The sequence below is a fragment of the Oncorhynchus masou genome, unplaced genomic scaffold (genome assembly GCF_036934945.1).
Source record: "Oncorhynchus masou masou isolate Uvic2021 unplaced genomic scaffold, UVic_Omas_1.1 unplaced_scaffold_1941, whole genome shotgun sequence".
In the NCBI taxonomy this organism is placed as follows: domain Eukaryota; kingdom Metazoa; phylum Chordata; class Actinopteri; order Salmoniformes; family Salmonidae; genus Oncorhynchus; species Oncorhynchus masou.
The window spans coordinates 1-23,443 of record NW_027008436.1 but is presented as its reverse complement, the minus strand read 5'-3'; positions in this window follow the sequence as shown (position 1 = coordinate 23,443).

The window sequence follows — 23,443 nt, the reverse complement described above, 5'->3', positions numbered from 1 at the left end:
TACATTATACTGATACATTATACTGCTACATTATACTGCTACATTATACTGCTACATTATACTGATACATTATACTGATACATTATACTGCTACATTATACTGCTACATTATACTGCTACATTATACTGCTACATTATACTGTACATTATACTGATACATTATACTGCTACATTATACTGCTACATTATACTGCTACATTATACTGATACATTATACTGCTACATTATACTGCTACATTATACTGATACATTATACTGCTACATTATACTGATACATTATACTGCTACATTATACTGCTACATTATACTGATATACATTATACTGCTACATTATACTGCTACATTATACTGCTACATTATACTGATACATTATACTGCTACATTATACTGATACATTATACTGATACATTATACTGCTACATTATACTGCTACATTATACTGATACATTATACTGCTACATTATACTGATACATTATACTGCTACATTATACTGCTACATTATACTGATACATTATACTGCTACATTATACTGATACATTATACATGATACATTATACTGCTACATTATACTGCTACATTATACTGCTACATTATACTGCTACATTATACTGCTACATTATACTGCTACATTATACTGATACATTATACTGCTACATTATACTGCTACATTATACTGATACATTATACTGATACATTATACTGCTACATTATACTGCTACATTATACTGCTACATTATACTGCTACATTATACTGCTACATTATACTGATACATTATACTGATACATTATACTGATACATTATACTGCTACATTATACTGATACATTATACTGCTACATTATACTGCTACATTATACTGCTACATTATTATACTGCTACATTATACTGCTACATTATACTGCTACATTATACTGCTACATTATGACATTATACTGATACATTATACTGCTACATTATACTGATACATTATACTGATACATTATACTGCTACATTATACTGCTACATTATACTGATACATTATACTGATACATTATACTGCTACATTATACTGCTACATTATACTGCTACATTATACTGATACATTATACTGCTACATTATACTGATACATTATACTGATACATTATACTGATACATTATACTGCTACATTATACTGATACATTATATACTGATACATTATACTGCTACATTATACTGCTACATTATACTGCTACATTATACTGCTACATTATACTGATACATTATACTGCTACATTATACTGACATTATACTGCATTATACTGCTACATTATACTGATACATTATACTGATACATTATACTGATTCATTATACTGATACATTATACTGCTACATTATACTGATACATTATACTGCTACATTATACTGCTACATTATACTGATACATTATACTGCTACATTATACTGATACATTATACTGCTACATTATACTGCTACATTATACTGATACATTATACTGCTACATTATACTGATACATTATACTGATACATTATACTGATATATTATGCTGTTACATTATACTACTACATTATACTGATACATTATACTGATACATTATACTGATACATTATACTGCTACATTATACTGATACATTATACTGATACATTATACTGCTACATTATACTGATACATTATACTGATACATTATACTGCTACATTATACTGATACATTATACTGCTACATTATACTGCTACATTATACTGCTACATTATACTGCTACATTATACTGATACATTATACTGCTACATTATACTGCTACATTATACTGATACATTATACTGATACATTATACTGCTACATTATACTGATACATTATACTGCTACATTATACTGATACATTATACTGCTACATTATACTGCTACATTATACTGATACATTATACTGATACATTATACTGATACATTATACTGATACCTTATACTGCTACATTATACTGCTACATTATACTGCTACATTATACTGCTACATTATACTGATACAGTGGTAAACATTATACTGCTACATTATACTGATACATTATACTGCTACATTATACTGATACATTATACTGCTACATTATACTGATACATTATACTGCTACATTATACTGCTACATTATACTGATACATTATACTGCTACATTATACTGATACATTATACTGCTACATTATACTGATACATTATACTGATACATTATACTGATACATTATACTGATACATTATACTGCTACATTATACTGATACATTATACTGCTACATTATACTGCTACATTATACTGCTACATTATACTGCTACATTATACTGATACATTATACTGCTACATTATACTGCTACATTATACTGCTACATTATACTGCTACATTATACTGATACATTATACTGATACATTATACTGCTACATTATACTGATACATTATACTGATACATTATACTGCTACATTATACTGATACATTATACTGATACATTATACTGATACATTATACTGATACATTATACTGCTACATTATACTGCTACATTATACTGCTACATTATACTGCTACATTATACTGCTACATTATACTGCTATACTGCTACATTATACTGATACATTATACTGATACATTATACTGCTACATTATACTGCTACATTATACTGCTACATTATACTGATACATTATACTGCTACATTATACTGCTACATTATACTGATACATTATACTGCTACATTATACTGATACATTATACTGATACATTATACTGACATACATTATACTGATACATTATACTGCTACATTATACTGCTACATTATACTGCTACATTATACTGCTACATTATACTGCTACATTATACTGCTACATTATACTGATACATTATACTGATACATTATACTGCTACATTATACTGCTACATTATACTGCAACATTATACTGATACATTATACTGCTACATTATACTGCTACATTATACTGCTACATTATACTGATACATTATACTGCTACATACACATTATACTGCTACATTATACTGATACATTACTGATACATTATACTGCTACATTATACTGATACATTATACTGATACATTATACTGCTACATTACTGATACATTATACTGATACATTATACTGCTACATTATACTGCTACATTATACTGCTACATTATACTGATACATTATACTGATACATTATACTGCTACATTATACTGATACATTATACTGCTACATTATACTGATACATTATACTGATACATTATACTGATACATTATACTGCTACATTATACTGCTACATTATACTGCTACATTATACTGATACATTATACTGCTACATTATACTGCTACATTATACTGCTACATTATACTGATACATTATACTGATTATACTGCTACATTATACTGCTACATTATACTGCTACATTATACTGATACATTATACTGATACATTATACTGATACATTATACTGCTACATTATACTGCTACATTATACTGATACATTATACTGCTACATTATATACTGATACATTATACTGATACATTATACTGCTACATTATACTGCTACATTATACTGATACATTATACTGCTACATTATACTGCTATACATTATACTGCTACATTATACTGCTACATTATACTGCTACATTATACTGATACATTATACTGATACATTATACTGCTACATTATACTGCTACATTATACTGCTACATTATACTGCTACATTATACTGCTACATTATACTGCTACATTATACTGATACATTATACTGATACATTATACTGCTACATTATACTACATTATACTGATACATTATACTGCTACATTATACTGATACATTATACTGATACATTATACATTATACTGCTACATTATACTTACATTATACTGCTACATTATACTGCTACATTATACTGCTACATTATACTGCTACATTATACTGATACATTATACTGCTTATACTGATACATTATACTGCTACATTATACTGCTACATTATACTGCTACATTATACTGATACATTATACTGATACATTATACTGCTACATTATACTGCTACATTATACTGATACATTATACTGCTACATTATACTGCTACATTATACTGCTACATTATACTGCTACATTATACTGATACATTATACTGATACATTATATTATACTGCTACATTATACTGCTACATTATACTGATACATTATACTGCTACATTATACTGCTACATTATACTGATACATATACTGATACATTATACTGCTACATTATACTGCTACATTATACTGCTACAGTGGTAAATACTGCTATTATACATTATACTACATTATACTGCTACATTATACTGCTTATACATTATACTGCTACATTATACTGATACATTATACTGCTTTATACTGATACATTATACTGCTACATTATACTGATACATTATACTGATACATTACATTATACTGATACATTATACTGATACATTATACTGATACATTATACTGCTACATTATACACATTATACTGCTACATTATACTGATACATTATACATTATACTGCTACATTATACTGCTACATTATACTGATACATTATACTGCTACATTATACTGCTACATTATACTGATACATTATACTGCTACATTATACTGCTACATTATACTGCTACATTATACTGCTATACATTATACTGCTACATTATACTGCTACATTATACTGCATTATACACATTATACTGCTACATTATACTGCTACATTATACTGCTACATTATACTGATACATTATACTGATACATTATACTGCTACAGTGGTAAACATTATACTGATACATTATACTGATACATTATACTGCTACATTATACTGCTACATTATACTGCTACATTATACTGATACATTATACTGCTACATTATACTGATACATTATACTGCTACATTATACTGATACATTATACTGATACATTATACTGATACATTATACTGCTACATTATACTGCTACATTATACTGATACATTATACTGATACATTATACTGATACATTATACTGCTACATTATACTGATACATTATACTGATACATTATACTGCTACATTATACTGATACATTATACTGATACATTATACTGATACATTATACTGCTACATTATACTGCTACATTATACTGCTACATTATACTGCTACATTATACTGCTACATTATACTGAACATTATACTGCTACATTATACTGATACATTATACTGCTACATTATACTGCTACATTATTATACTGCTACATTATACTGATACATTATACTGCTACATTATACTGATACATTATACTGCTACATTATACATTATACTGCTACATTATACTGCTACATTATACTGCTACATTATACTGATACATTATACTGATACATTATACTGCTACATTATACTGATACATTATACTGCTACATTATACTGCTACATTATACTGATACATTATACTGCTACATTATACTGATACATATACACATTATACTGCTATACTGATACATTATACTGCTACATTATACTGCTACATTATACTGATACATTATACTGCTACATTATACTGCTATACTGATACATTATACTGCTACATTATACTGCTACATTATGACATTATACATGGTATTATACTGCTACATTATACTGCTACATTATACTGATACATTATACTGCTACATTATACTGATACATTATACTGATACATTATACTGCTACATTATACTGCTACATTATACTGATACATTATACTGATACATTATACTGATACATTATATGACTGCTACATTATACTGATACATTATACTGCTACATTATACTGATACATTATACTGCTACATTATACTGCTACATTATACTGCTACATTATACTGATACATTATACTGATACATTATACATTATACTGCTACATTATACTGATACATTATGCTACATTATACTGCTACATTATACTGCTACATTATACTGATACATTATACTGCTACATTATACTGATACATTATACTGCTACATTATACTGCTACATTATACTGATACATTATACTGATACATTATACTGATACATTATACTGGTACATTATACTGCTACATTATACTGCTACATTATACTGCTACATTATACTGCTACATTATACTGCTACATTATACTACATTATACTGATACATTATACTGCTACATTATACTGCTACATTATACTGATACATTATACTGATACATTATACTGATACATTATACTGCTACATTATACTGACATTATACTACTGCTACATTATTAAACATTATACTGATACATTATACTGCTACATTATACTGCTACATTATACTGATACATTATACTGCTACATTATACTGCTACATTATACTGCTACATTATACTGATACATTATACTGCTACATTATACTGCTACATTATACTGCTACATTATACTGCTACATTATACTGATACATTATACTGATACATTATACTGCTACATTATACTGATACATTATACTGCTACATTATACTGATACAATATACTGATACATTATACTGATACATTATACTGATACATTATACTGCTACATTATACTGCTACATTATACTGATACATTATACTGCTACATTATACTGCTACATTATACTGATACATTATACTGCTACATTATACTGATACATTATACTGCTACATTATACTGATACATTATACTGCTACATTATACTGATACATTATACTGCTACATTATACTGATACATACATTATACTGCTACATTATACTGCTACATTATACTGCTACATTATACTGATACATTATACTGCTACATTATACTGCTACATTATACTGATTATACTGCTACATTATACTGCTTATACTGATTTATACTGATACATTATACTGATACATTATACTGCTACATTATACTGCTACATTATACTGATACATTATACTGCTACATTATACTGCTACATTATACTGATACATTATACTGCTACATTATACTGATACATTATACTGCATTATACATTATACTGCTACATTATACTGATACATTATACTGATACATTATACTGCTACATTATACTGCTACATTATACTGATACATTATACTGCTACATTATACTGCTACATTATACTGCTACATTATACTGCTACATTATACTGATACATTATACTGCTACATTATACTGCTACATTATACTGATACATTATACTGCTTAGGGATCATAAACATTATACTGATACATTAGAGAGGAGGAGAGAGGGATGAGAGAGGATGAGAGGAGGAGAGAGATGAGAGGATGATGAGGAGGAGGGATGAGAGAGAGGGATGAGAGGAGGAGAGGGGGATGAGAGGATGAGAGGAGGGAGGGATGAGAGGAGGAGAGGGATGAGAGGAGGAGGGATGAGAGGAGGAGAGGGATGAGAGAGAGGGATGAAGGAGTGTGATGAGAGGGGATGAGAGGAGGAGAGAGGGATGGAGGTGAGGAGTGTGATGAGAGGGGATGAGAGGAGGAGAGAGTTGTGAGAGGAGGTGAAGAGAGTGTGATGAGAGGAGGAGAGGAGGGAGGGAGGAGAGTTTGATTTATGTAGTGCCCTCGTGTTTTGGAACTGTAATAAAACGCCCCTGTTCATTCTGCTCTCCTGCACCTGACTCCGCCTCCAATAAGAACTGTTGCATAAAGCTGGAAAGGGTTACTAAAGCCTCTCTCAAAGCCTTGATGTTCATCAGTCATCAAACTGTCTATAAATGGAGAAAGTTCAGCACTGTTGCTACTCTCCCTAGGAGTGGCCCTCCTGCAAAGATGACTGCAAGAGCACAGCGCAGCTCTATGAGGTTAAGAAGAATCTTAGAGTGTCAACTTAAGACAGAAATCTCTGGAACATGCTAACATCTCTGTTGATGAGTCTACGATACGTAAAACACTAAACAAGAAGGGTGTTCATGGGAGGACAACACGGAAGAAGCCACTGCTGTCCAAAAACAACATTGCTGCACGTCTGAAGTTTGTAAAAGTGCACCTGGATGTTCCACAAAGCTACTGGCCAAATATTCGGTGGACAGATGAAACTACAGCTGAGTTGTTTGGAAGGAACACACAACACTGTGTGGAGAAAAAAGGCACAGCACATCAACATCAAAAGCTCATCCCAACTGTAAAGTCTGGTGGAGGGAGCATCATGGTGTGGGGCTGCTTTGCTGCCTCAGGGCCTGAACCAGACACAACCCCCAAACCCCTCTATGGGAACCAGACACAACCCCCCAAACCCCTCTATGAGAACCAGACACAACCCCCCAAACCCCTCTATGAGAACCAGACACAACCCCCCAAACCCCTCTATGAGAACCAGACACAACCCCCCAAACCCCTCTATGAGAACCAGAACCAGACACAACCCCCCAAACCCCTCTATGAGAACCAGACACAACCCCCCCCCAAACCCCTCTATGAGAACCAGACACAACACAACCCCCCAAACCCCTCTATGAGAACCAGACACAGACACAACCCCCAAACCCCTCTATGAGAACCAGACACAACCCCCAAACCCCTCTATGAGAACCAGACAGACACAACCCCCAAACCCCTCTATGAGAACCAGACACAACCCCCAAACCCCTCTATGAGAACCAGACACCAGACACAACCCCCAAACCCCTCTATGAGAACCAGACACAACACAACCCCCAAACCCCTCTATGAGAACCAGACACACCCCCCCAAACCCCTCTATGAGAACCAGACACCAGACACAACCCCCAAACCCCTCTATGAGAACCAGACACAACCCCCAAACCCCTCTATGAGAACCAGACACAACCCCCAAACCCCTCTATGAGAACCAGACACAACCCCCAAACCCCTCTATGAGAACCAGACACCAGACACAACCCCCCAAACCCCTCTATGAGAACCAGACACAACCCCCCAAACCCCTCTATGAGAACCAGACACAACCCCCAAACCCCTCTATGAGAACCAGACACAACCCCCAAACCCCTCTATGAGAACCAGACACAACCCCCAAACCCCTCTATGAGAACCAGACACAACCCCCCAAACCCCTCTATGAGAACCAGACACAACCCCCCAAACCCCTCTATGAGAACCAGACACCAGACACAACCCCCAAACCCCTCTATGAGAACCAGACACCAGACCCCCCCCAAACCCCTCTATGAGAACCAGACACCAGACACAACCCCCAAACCCCTCTATGAGAACCAGACACAACCCCCAAACCCCTCTATGAGAACCAGACACCAGACACAACCCCCAAACCCCTCTATGAGAACCAGACACAACCCCCAAACCCCTCTATGAGAACCAGACACCAAACCCCTCTATGACACAAACCCCCAAACCCCTCTATGAGAACCAGACACAACCCCCCAAACCCCTCTATGAGAACCAGACACAACCCCCAAACCCCTCTATGAGAACCACAGCAACCCCCATAATAGGTAGTACTCAGTATAGAAGAGCTTCATGGTGATGACTAATGTTAAATATACTGTGTGGGTGGTGTGTGTGTGTGTGTGTGTGTGTGTGTGTGTGTGTGTGTGTGTGTGTGTGTGTGTGTGTGTGTGTGTGTGTGTGTGTGTGTGTGTGTGTGTGTGTGTGTGTGTGTGTGTGTGTGTGTGTGTGTGAGTGAGTGAGTGAGTGAGTGAGTGAGTGAGTGAGTGAGTGAGTGAGTGAGTGAGTGAGTGAGTGAGTGAGTTGCTGGGTGGCCTAATTCCTCCTGAAGTGGTCCATATGCTCTCAACTAATGGATGGACCAGCACCAACACACAAACACACAAACACTGACATGCACACACACACTCTGTTTGGTGGTGCGTAGAAGTCCAGACAATGTGAGATAAATGGAGTTAATTAATTTCCAGGATTAGAAACGAGGAAGTTACGATTACCTCACGGCTATTAGAGAGAGGGAGGAGAGAAGAGAGGGAGGAGAGGGAGAAGAGAAGGAGAGAGGGAGGAGGGAGGGAGGGAGGGAGGAGGGAGGGAGGGAGGGAGGGAGGGAGGGAGGGATAGGGAGGGAGGGAGGGAGGGAGGGAGGGAGGGAGACCCCCCAAGGGAGAGGAGGGAGGAGAGGGAGACAGGTAGGGAGGTGAGGGGGAGGGAGGTGAGGGAGGAAGAGGAGAGAGAGGAGGAGAAGAGACACAACCCCCTACAGTAGGCAGGGGAGGGGAGAGGGAGGGAGAGGAGAGAGGAGAGAGGGAGGAGAAGACACAACCCCCTACAAGAGTAGGCAGGAGGGAGACAGAGAACAAAGTCAAGTGTTTATTTAATGTTTGATTTGGTTTAACTGGTTAGAGGATATTACTATTTGCTTCCATAGCTTCTCACATCTCTGAATCCAGCACCAGCCTACGTGTGTGTTGTGTGTTGTGTGTGTGTGTGTGTGTCACCGTGTGAGCCTACACGCACTGAACAAACCCATGAAAATTCAGAAGTAGACCAGCCTGCTCATGAACACTAAAAATACTGGAGTGAGTGAGTACGTGGGAGAGGAGAGACAGAAAAACCCTCTTAGGGAAGGAGGAGGGAGAGAAGGGGGTTATAGTGGAAGTGAGAGGAGAGGAGCAAGAGGGGAGAGATGGATGGATGGATGGAAGACCAAAAAGCTAGACAGAGAGAGGGGGAGTGAAAGAGAGGGAGGGAGAGAGAAAGAGGGAGGGGGAGTAGAGGGAAGGAGAAAGAGGAAGGAGAGAACATTAGAGGGGGAGACAAGAGGGAGGCTAGATTAAGTATGAGAACGATAGAAGTGTTCTCTGGAGGAGGGCTCATCCAACACAGGCCATCTATTCTCAGCATCCTATGGTCAACCCTCTCCCTCTATGTGTGTGTGTGTGTGTGTGTGTGTGTGTGTGTGTGTGTGTGTGTGTGTGTGTGTGTGTGTGTGTGTGTGTGTGTGTGTGTGTGTGTGTGTGTGTGTGTGTGTGTGTGTGTGTGTGTGTGTGTGTGTGTGTGAGTGAGTGAGTGAGTGTACTGTGAGTGAGTGATGAGTGTACTGTACATTATGTTATACTGCTAGTCACAGTCTCCTGCTTATACGTCCATTAGATTAAAATACATAATATATTGTATTAATATCAAACCTGAGCCCAACAAGAGATTAGAGACCAGAGACAGAGAGGAAGAGGAGGGAGGGAGAGGGAGGGAGGGAGGGAGGGAGGGACATGGGATAAGACTTGAGGAGAGAAGGAGAGGAGAGGAGAGGCAGAGAGGCAGGAGAGGCAGAGAGGAGATAGAAGAAGAGGAGGCATTAGAGGAGAAGAGAGGAGAGGAGAAGAGGAGGCAGGAGAGGAGAGAGATGAGATTAGAGGAGAGGAGAAGAGGAGAGGAGAGGAGAGAAGAGAGGAGGAGGAGAGGAGAGAGAGGGAGAGGGAGGGAGGAGAGGAGAGGAGGAGGGAGGGGGCAGAGGGTGCAGGAGAGTCGAGGAGAAGGGGGCAGGAGAGAAGGGGCAGGAGAGGAGAGGAGAGTAGAGTAGAGTAGAGAGTAGGAGGAGGAGGGAGAGGGAGGGGAGAGGGAGGAGAGGGAGGGAGGAGAGGGGAGGGAGAGGAGAGGAGAGGAGAGGGAGAGAGGAGAGGTGAGGAGAGAGGAGAGGAAAGGAGAAGATGGACTGGTTGGGGGGTTCCACTGTTCCCATTGGGTGGTTGGGGGTTCCCATACTGTTCCCATTGGGTGGTTGGGGTTCCCATACATGTTCCCATTGGATGGTTGGGGGTTCCTAATGTTCCCATTGGGTGATTGGTGTTCCAACTGTTACATTGGGTGATTAAACTGACTCACATTGAGGAGATTAAAGAGAGTAAGAGTCACACACACACACACACAAACAGAGGGCTACTCTCACACACACAGAACCCCAGCCAGTTATTTATGTGTGTGTGATTTGTGTGTAACTGTGTGTGTGTGTATTATACTGTGTGTGTGTGTGTGTGTGTGTGTGTGTGTGTGTGCTACATTATACTGTGACTCAGAGCCCATGCTGTGGTTGTTTTGTGGTGTTTGTGTTTGAGTTGTTTCGTCTATAACTTATGAGGCTCCAGGCGGAGGGACATTACATGAGAGGCACTTCAGTCTCCCCAGGAGGGAGCCTCAACACCGGGCACCTTCCTGCTCACCACCCCCTCCTTTCCCAGAGCTCCTGGGGCTCACAGGCCAGACAGACAGGACAGACATTAGGACATTATAGGAGGGAGGGACGGACGAGGGAGGGACATACTGAGGGACAGGAGGACAGACAGGGATAGGGACGGACGGAGGAGAGGGACGGACGGACAGAGAGACGGAGGGAGGATGGAGGGTATGACAGATGGAATTGACCAAATAGACAGACGGAGGGAGGGATACATTGACATTATACTGACAGAGAGAGGAGGGAGGGAGAGGAGGGAGGGAGGAGGGAGGGAGGGACGGAGAGGAGAGGGACAGGGAGGGACAGGAGGAGGGACAGAGGGACAGGAGACAGGAGACAGATAGACAGACAGACAGAGAGGAAGGACATCAGCAGGAGGTGACTCTGGGAAACAGAGACATCATTATTATTATTAATCCGTTAGATTATACGTTGGAAGGTCATTATTATTAATCCATTATACCAGACGTTGGAAGGTCATTATTATTAATCTGACCAGACATTATGAAGGATCATTATTATTAATCTACATTACCATTATACTCTGGAAGACATCATCATTATTAACTGATACATTACACTGACAAGTCATTATATTATTAATCTGTACAATATACTGACGTTGGAAGTGTCATTATATAGTCTGGACGGGAAGACAAGAGGGATACATTATCTGTTTATACTGTGTGTACATTATACTGCTACAATATACTGCTACATTAATCCGTTAAACATTATACTGTGAACATTATACTGATCATTATGTGAGACAGACAGACTGGAGTCATTATTATTATTAACTGTTATACAGACGGTCATTATGTTATACTGCTACATTATACTGTGTGACGTCGGAGTTAACAGAGTTGGAAGACAAGTCATTATTATTATTATTATTAATCCGTTACCATACTGATTGGAAGACAAGTACATTATTATTATTATTATTAATCCGTTATACCATTATACGTTAAGACAAGTCATTATTATTAATCTACAGTTACCAGCTACATTGGAAGATTAGAGACCAGAAGACAAGTCATTATACTGCTACATTAATCCGTTAGGAAGACAAGATCATTATTATTAATCCGTTATACTGATACAGGGAAGACAAGTCATTATTGATTAATCTGTTACCAGACGTTGGAAGACAAGTCATTATTATTAATCCGTTACCAGGAGTTGGAAGTCACATTATTGATTAATCCGTTACCAGACATTACAGACAAGTCATTATTATTATTAATCTGGAGGCAGGGAAGACAAGTCATTATTATTAATCATGAGAGGGAAGACAAGTCATTATTATTATTAATCTGACCAGATACGCAGGAAGACAAGTCATTATTATTATTAATCTGTTACCAGACGTTGGAAGGATTATTAATCTGTTACCAGAGTGGAAGACAAGTCATTATTATTAATCCGTACATTATACTGCTAGACGTGGAAGACAAGTCATTATTATTATTCCTGTGACGTTGGAAGACAAGTCATTATTATTAATCTGTTACCAACATTGGAAGACAAGTCATTATTAATATTAATCTGTTACAGACGTTGGAAGACAAGTCATTATTATTATTAATCCGACCATAGAAGACAAGTCATTATTATTATTACCATTGGAAGACAAGTCATTATTATTAATCTGTTACCAGAGGAGTTGGAAGACAAGTCATTATTATTAATTAGGGATTATTAATCCGTTGACCAGGCGTTGGAAGACAAGTCATTATTATTATTATGAGAATCCGTTACCAGACGTTGGAAGACAAGTCATTATTATTATTAATCCGTTACCAGGCGTTGGAAGACAAGTCAGACCAGCAAGACAAGTCATTATTATTAATCCGTTAAGGAAGTTATTATTATGTCCGTTACCAGGCTGTTGGAAGACAAGTCATTTGCTAGGAAGACAAGTCATTATTATTAATCCATTACCAGACGTTGGAAGACAAGTCATTATTATTAATCCGTTACCAGACGTTGGAAGACAAGTCATTATTATCATTATTATTATTATTGGAATCAGTTACAAGTCAGACCAGACATTGGAAGACAAGTCATTATTATTAATCCGTATTAAGACAAGTCATTATTATTATTATTAATCTGTTACCAGACATTGGAAGACAAGACAGAAGACCAACGTCATTATTATTATTAAATCTGTTACCAGACATTGGAAGACAAGTTGGGACCCAGACGTTGGAAGACAAGTCATTATTATTATTATTAATCTGTTACCAGACATTGGAAGACAAGTCATTATTATTAATCCGTTACCAGACGTTGGAAGACAAGTCATTATTATTATTAATCCCACCAGGCGTTGGAAGACAAGTCATTATTTATTATTAATCTGTTACCAGACGTTGGAAGACAAGTCATTATTGGGTTACCAGACATTGGAAGACAAGTCATTATTATTAATCCGTTACCAGACCTGGAAGACAAGTCATTATTTTTAATCTGTTACCAGACGTTGGAAGACAAGTCATTATTATTAAACCAATCACACCAGACATTGGAAGACAAGTCATTATTATTAATCCGTTACCAGACGTTGGAAGACAAGTCATTATTATTAATCCGTTACCAGATGTTGGAAGACAAGTCATTATTATTATTATCCGTTACCAGACGTTGAAGACAAGTCATTATTATTAATCTGTTACCAGACGTTGGAAGACAAGTCATTATTATTAATCCGTTACCAGACGTTGGAAGACAAGTCATTATTATTATTATTAATCTGTTACCAGACGTTGGAAGACAAGTCATTATTATTAATCTGTTACCAGACGTTGGAAGACAAGTCATTATTATTATTAATCCGTTACCAGACGTTGGAAGACAAGTCATTATTATTAATCTGTTACCAGACTTGGAAGACAAGTCATTATTATTATTATTCCGTTTTGGAAGACAAGTCATTATTATTATTAATCTGTTACCAGGCGTTGGAAGACAAGTCATTGTTATTATTAATCTGTTACCAGGCGTTGGAAGACAAGTCATTATTATCATCCCAGGGTACCAGTTACCAGATGTTGGAAGACAAGTCATTATTATTAATCCGTTACCAGATGTTGGAAGACAAGTTTATTATTAATCCCAGACGTTGGAAGACAAGTCATTATTATTAATCCGTTACAGACGTTGGAAGACAAGTCATTATTATTATTATTCCGTTACCAGACGTTGGAAGACAAGTCATTATTATTATTAATCTGTTACCAGACGTTGGAAGACAAGTCATTATTATTAATCCGTTACCAGACGTTGGAAGACAAGTCATTATTATTAATCCGTTACCAGACGTTGGAAGACAAGTCATTATTATTAATCTGTTACCAGACGTTGGAAGACAAGTCATTATTATTAATCTGTTACCAGACGTTGGAAGACAAGTCATTATTATCATTATTATTAATCTGTTACCAGACGTTGGAAGACAAGTCATTATTATTAATTAATCCGTTACCAGACGTTGGAAGACAAGTCATTATTATTATTAATCCGTTACCAGACGTTGGAAGACAAGTCATTATTATTAATCTATTAATCCGTTACCAGACGTTGGAAGACAAGTCATTATTATTATTAATCTGTTACCAGATGTTGGAAGACAAGTCATTATTATTAATCCGTTACCAGACGTTGGAAGACAAGTCAATTATTAATCTGTTACATTATTTATTATTAATCCGTTACCAGGGTTGGAAGACAAGTCATTATTATTAATCCGTTACACAGGCGTTGGAAGACAAGTCATTATTATTATTAATCCGTTACCAGGCGTTGGAAGACAAGTCATTATTATTATTAATCCGTTACCAGGCGTTGGAAGACAAGTCATTATTATTAATCCGTTACCAGAGCCCATGTTGGAAGACAAGTCATTATTATTAATCTGTTACCCAGGCGGGAAGACAAGTCATTATTATTAATCCGTTACGGAGGGTTACCAGACGTTGGAAGACAAGTCATTATTATTATATTATTAATCCGTTACCAGACGTTGGAAGACAAGTCATTATTATTATTAATCCGTTACCAGACGCGTTGGAAGACAAGTCATTATTATTAATCCGTTACCAGGCGTTGGAAGACAAGTCATTATTATTAATCCGTTACCAGACGTTGGAAGACAAGTCATTATTATTATTATTAATCTGTTACCAGACATTGGAAGACAAGTCATTATTATTAATCCGTTACCAGACGTTGGAAGACAAGTCATTATTATTTAATCCATTATTACCAGACGTTGGAAGACAAGTCATTATTATTAATCTGTTACCAGGCGTTGGAAGACAAGTCATTATTATTAATCCATTACCAGACATTGGAAGACAAGTCATTATTATTAATCCGTTACCAGACGTTGGAAGACAAGTCATTATTTTTAATCTGTTACCAGCGTTGGAAGACAAGTCATTATTATTAATCCGACCAGACAAGACAAGTCATTATTATTAATCCGTTACCAGGCGTTGGAAGACAAGTCATTATTATTAATCCGTTACCAGACGTTGGAAGACAAGTCATTATTATTATTAATCTGTTACCAGGCGTTGGAAGACAAGTCATTATTATTATTAATCTGTTACCAGATGTTGGAAGACAAGTCATTATTATTATTAATCCGTTACCAGACGTTGGAAGACAAGTCATTATTATTAATCTGTTACCAGACGTTGGAAGACAAGTCATTATTATTATTATCCGTTACCAGACGTTGGAAGACAAGTCATTATTATTATTAATCTGTTACAGACGTTGGAAGACAAGTCATTATTATTAATCTGTTACCAGGCGTTGGAAGACAAGTCATTATTATTATTATTAATCTGTTACCAGACGTTGGAAGACAAGTCATTATTATTAATCTGTTACCAGATGTTGGAAGACAAGTCATTATTATTAATCCGTTACCAGATGTTGGAAGACAAGTCATTATTATTAATCTGTTACCAGACGTTGGAAGACAAGTCATTATTATTAATCCGTTACCAGACGTTGGAAGACAAGTCATTATTATTATTATCCATTACCAGACGTTGGAAGACAAGTCATTATTATTAATCTGTTACCAGGCGTTGGAAGACAAGTCATTATTATTAATCCGTTACCAGGTTGGAAGACAAGTCATTATTATTAATCCGTTACCAAGTTGGAAGACAAGTCATTATTATTAATCCGTTACCATTGGAAGACAAGTCATTATTATTAATCCGTTACCAGGCGTTGGAAGACAAGTCATTATTATTATTAATCTGTTACCAGACGTTGGAAGACAAGTCATTATTATTAATCCGTTACCAGACGTTGGAAGACAAGTCATTATTATTATTATTATTAATCCGTTACCAGACGTTGGAAGACAAGTCATTATTATTATTAATCCGTTACCATTGGAAGACAAGTCATTATTATTATTATTAATCCGTTACCAGGCGTTGGAAGACAAGTCATTATTATTAATCCGTTACCAGGCGTTGGAAGACAAGTCATTATTATTAATCCGTTACCAGGCGTTGGAAGACAAGTCATTATTATTAATCCGTTACCAGGGAAGACAAGTCATTATTATTAATCCGTTACCAGACGTTGGAAGACAAGTCATTATTATTATTAATCCGTTACCAGACGTTGGAAGACAAGTCATTATTATTATTATTATTAATCCGTTACCAGACGTTGGAAGACAAGTCATTATTATTATTAATCCGTTACATTGGAAGACAAGTCATTATTATTAATCCGTTACCAGACGTTGGAAGACAAGTCATTATTATTAATCTGTTACCAGGCGTTGGAAGACAAGTCATTATTATTAATCCGTTACCAGACGTTGGAAGACAAGTCATTATTATTATTAATCACCAGGCGTTGGAAGACAAGTCATTATTCCGTTACCAGGCGTTGGAAGACAATTCATTATTATTATTAATCCGTTACCAGCGTTGGAAGACAAGTCATTATTATTAATCCGTTACCAGGCGTTGGAAGACAAGTCATTATTATTAATCCGTTACCAGACGTTGGAAGACAAGTCATTATTATTATTAATCTGTTACCAGACATTGGAAGACAAGTCATTATTATTAATCCGTTACCAGGCGTTGGAAGACAAGTCATTATTATCATTATTATTATTCTGTTACCAGACGTTGAAGACAAGTCATTATTATTAATCCGTTACCAGGCGTTGGAAGACAAGTCATTATTATTAATCTGTTACCAGGTTGGAAGACAAGTCATGGAGAGAAGACAAGTCATTATTATTAATCCGTTACCAGACGTTGGAAGACAAGTCATTATTATTTAATCTGTTACCAGACGTTGGAAGACAAGTCATTATTATTAATCCGTTACCAGACATTGGAAGACAAGTCATCATTATTAATCCGTTACCAGGCGTTGGAAGACAAGTTATTATTAATCTGTTACCAGATGTTGGAAGACAAGTCATTATTATTAATCCGTTACCAGATGTTGGAAGACAAGTCATTATTATTAATCTGTTACCAGACGTTGGAAGACAAGTCATTATTATTAATCCGTTACCAGACGTTGGAAGACAAGTCATTATTATTATTAATTAATCTGTTACCAGATGTTGGAAGACAAGTCATTATTATTAATCCGTTACCAGGCGTTGGAAGACAAGTCATTATTATTATTATTGTTAATCAAGTCATTATTATTATTATTAATCCGTTACCAGACGTTGGAAGACAAGTCATTATTATTATTAATCTGTTACCAGACGTTGGAAGACAAGTCATTATTATTAATCTGTTACCAGACGTTGGAAGACAAGTTATTATCATTATTATTAATCTGTTACCAGGCGTTGGAAGACAAGTCATTATTATTAATCACAGATGTTGGAAGACAAGTCATTATTATTAATCCGTTACCAGATGTTGGAAGACAAGTCATTATTATTAATCTGTTACCAGGCGTTGGAAGACAAGTCATTATTATTAATCCGTTACCAGACGTTGGAAGACAAGTCATTATTATTATTATTCCATTACCAGACGTTGGAAGACAAGTCATTATTATTATTAATCCGTTACCAGACGTTGGAAGACAAGTCATTATTTTTAATCTGTTACCAGACGTTGGAAGACAAGTCATTATTATTAATCCGTTACCAGGCGTTGGAAGACAAGTCATTATTATTAATCTGTTACCAGGCGTTGGAAGACAAGTCATTATTATTAATCTGTTACCAGATGTTGGAAGACAAGTCATTATTATCATTATTAATCCGTTACCAGACGTTGGAAGACAAGTCATTATTATTAATCCGTTACCAGACATTGGAAGACAAGTCATTATTATTATTATTATTAATCCGTTACCAGGCGTTGGAAGACAAGTCATTATTATTATTAATCCGTTACCAGACGTTGGAAGACAAGTCATTATTATTATTATTAATCCGTTACCAGATGTTGGAAGACAAGTCATTATTATTTAATCCGTTACCAGGCGTTGGAAGACAAGTCATTATTATTATTAATCTGTTACCAGGCGTTGGAAGACAAGTCATTATTATTAATCCGTTACCAGGCGTTGGAAGACAAGTCATTATTATATTAATCTGTTACCAGACGTTGGAAGACAAGTCATTATTATTATTAATCCCACCAGGCGTTGGAAGACAAGTCATTATTATTTTATTATTAATCCGTTACCAGACGTTGGAAGACAAGTCATTATTATTAATCTGTTACCAGATGTTGGAAGACAAGTCATTATTATTAATCCGTTACCAGTTGTTGGAAGACAAGTCATTTCCAGGCGTTGGATTATTAATCTGTTACCAGGCGTTGGAAGACAAGTCATTACATTATTAATCCGTTACCAGGCGTTGGAAGACAAGTCATTATTATTAATCTGTTACCAGAAACGTTTCATTATTATAATCCGTTCTGGAGGAAGACAAGTCATTATTATTATTAATCTTGGAAGACAAGTCATTATTATCATTAATCTTTACAGGCGTTGGAAGACAAGTCAAGTAGTTACCAGACATTGGAAGAAAAGTCAAACTCTTCGTTTACAGTAGTTCTTCCTCTTTTATTTAATAGTTCTGTTCAGTTTAAGTTCACTGGACAAAACTCTTCGTTCAGTTTAAGTAGTTCTGGAGGAAAACTCTTCGTTTAGTTTAAGTAGTTCTGGAGGAAAACTCTTCGTTTAGTTTAAGTAGTTGTGGAGGAAAACTCTTCGTTTAGTTTAAGTAGTTGTGGATTTACATTTTAAAGAGTTCTGATCTGAAGATCCTGTGAAAAGTAGAGAGGGATGAATCTTCATCTTGGCTGCTGGGGTTTACTTCATGTTCTCTCTGTTCTCTCTCTCACACACACACCCTCTCTCTCCCAGGCCTTGGCCTTCAATGCAACACAACATGCACAAATACGATCCACAAAGATTCACCGCCCACGGCAGAGCAGCTGAACTCCCCAGGCCTCCTGTGTGTGTGTGTGTACTGTACTGTACTGTACGACCCTCATCTGTGTGTGTCGCCTAAAGCAGATGTAGTCCTCGCTCACGAAACACAGGGTCATGCTTATGTAACAGTATAGCTTCCGTCCCTCTCCTCGCCCCTACCTGGGCTCGAACCAGGGACCATCTGCACACATCGACAACAGCCCAACCCTCGACGCATCATTACCGGTCGCTCCACAAAAACCGCGGCCCTTGCAGAGCAAGGGGAACCACTACTTCAAGGTCTCAGAGCGAGTGACGTCACTGATTGAAATGCTATTAGCGCACCACCGCTAACTAGCTAGCAATAACACACACACACACACACAATAATGCTTACACACACACACACACACAAATTATGCTTACACACACGCAATAATGCACACACACACACACACATGCAATAATGCTTACACACACACACACACACACACACACACACACACACACACACCACACACACACACACACACACACACACACACACACACACACACACACACACACACACACACACACATGCAATCATGCTTCCAGGCAGATGCAGAGACATGCATTAAACAGGTTTGTTATTAAGTTGTTGATGAGTCGGATGGTCCAACTGGATGCACCTCTTAACATTAAATACATTTCCACCTTCCACTTGTCAAATACATTTCCACCTTCCACTTGTCAAATACATTTCCACCTTCCACTTGTCAAATACATTTCCACCTTCCACTTGTCAAATACATTTCCACCTTCCACTTGTCAAATACATTTCCACCTTCCACTTGTCAAATACATTTCCACCTTCCACTTGTCAAAATACATTTCCACCTTCCACTTGTCAAATACATTTCCACCTTCCACTTGTCAAATACATTTCCACCTTCCACTTGTCAAATACATTTCCACCTTCCACTTGTCAAATACATTTCCACCTTCCACTTGTCAAATACATTTCCACCTTCCACTTGTCAAAATACATTTCCACCTTCCACTTGTAAAATACATTTCCACCTTCCACTTGTACTGTAAAATACATTTCCACCTTCCACTTGTACTGTAAATACATTTCCACCTTCCACTTGTCTGTAAATACATTTCCACCTTCCACTTGTCAAAATACATTTCCACCTTCCACTTGTCAAATACATTTTCACCTTCCACTTGTACTGTAAAATACATTTCCAACTTCCACTTGTCAAATACATTTCCACCTTCCACTTGTCTGTAAAATACATTTTCACCTTCCACTTGTCAAATACATTTTCACCTTCCACTTGTCAAATACATTTTTTCCACTTGTCAAAATACATTTCCACCTTCCACTTGTACTGTAAAAATAAATTTTTTTCCACCTTCCACTTGTACAGAAATACATTTTCACCTTCCACTTGTAAAATTTTTCACCTTCCACCTGTAAAATACATTTTTCCCTCATACAATTCATTTGAAATAATGTTTAGAACACAACACAATAACTGTAGCGACCCTGTTGTTTATAAATGTGGATATCGACTTTCCAGTTTTTAGTGGGACAGAAGGTTGAGGGTTCACCGCCCACCACAGACGAGGTCACACACACACACCGACCACCACGGACGAGTCACACACACACACACCTCCCACCACGGACGAGGTCACACACACACACCTCCCACCACGGACGAGGTCACACACACACACCTCCCACCACGGACCAGAGTCACACACACACACCCCCACCACGGACGAGGTCACACACACACACCTCCCACCACGGACGAGGTCACACACACACACCTCCCACCACGGACGAGGTCACACACACACACCTCCCACCACGGACGAGGTCACACACACACACCACCCACCACGGACGAGGTCACACACACACACCACGGACGAGGTCACACACACACACCTCCCACCACGGACGAGGTCACACACACACCTCCCACCACGGACGAGGTCACACACACACACCCTCCCACCACGGACGAGGTCACACACACACACTCCCACCACGGACGAGGTCACACACACACACCTCCCACCACGGACGAGTCACACACACACACCTCCCACCACGGACGAGGTCACACACACACACCTCCCACCACGGACGAGGTCACACACACACACACCTCCCACCACGGACGAGGTCACACACACACACGCCTCCACCACGGACGAGGTCACACACACACACACTCCCACCACGGACGAGGTCACACACACACACCTCCCACCACGGACGAGGTCACACACACACACCTCCCACCACGGACGAGGTCACACACACACACCCTCCCACCACGGACGAGGTCACACACACACACACCCCCTCCCACCACGGACGACCACGGACACACACACACACCTCCCACCACGGACGAGTCACACACACACACACTCCCACCACGGACGAGGTCACACACACACACACACCCCACCACGGACGAGGTCACACACACACACACCGACCACCACGGACGAGGTCACACACACACACACCTCCCACCACGGATGAGGTCACACACACACACCTCCCACCACTGACGAGGTCACACACACACACCGACCACCACGGACGAGGTCACACACACACACCGACCACCACGGACTCACACACACACACCTCCCACCACGGACGAGGTCACACACACACACCTCCACCACGGACGAGGTCACACACACACACACACTCCCACCACGGACGAGGTCACACACACACACACCTCCCACCACGGACGAGGTCACACACACACACCTCCCACCACGGATGAGGTCACACACACACACTCCCACCACGGATGAGGTCACACACACACACCTCCCACCACGGACGAGGTCACACA